Here is a 393-nt window from a genome sequence, read left to right as displayed (position 1 = left end):
AATGGTTGTTAAAACCATCCCATACCTATTGTAAATAAAGTGTAATTAAAATTGGATGGAATGAAAAGCTTAAGAAATGTTTGAAGAGCCTGTCTTGGTCTGCATTATTGGATATTCCCCTCTCTTAAAATGCAAATTGTGTCTTTATCAGTTGAGCAACTTCTTTCTGAGGCTCTGTACTGAAAAATTCTTTTTATTTTACTATAGCTAATTATTATTTTCAGAACAGTTGTGGTCTTAGATATTTGTATTGTACACTAATGACTGAGATATGGAACAAATTTATTTCTAATTTTCTATCTTTAGTAACCCTAAAAACTTATTTTATTTAAAAGACCTTTTTCAATATGGTGCTTCTCCCCCAGGTGAAAAGATTTTATTCTGTTTTCTTCA

The sequence above is a fragment of the Manacus vitellinus genome, unplaced genomic scaffold, assembly GCF_001715985.3.
Source record: "Manacus vitellinus isolate BGI_N305 unplaced genomic scaffold, ASM171598v3 scaffold_0_pilon, whole genome shotgun sequence".
In the NCBI taxonomy this organism is placed as follows: domain Eukaryota; kingdom Metazoa; phylum Chordata; class Aves; order Passeriformes; family Pipridae; genus Manacus; species Manacus vitellinus.
This window is presented reverse-complemented; position numbering follows the sequence as displayed.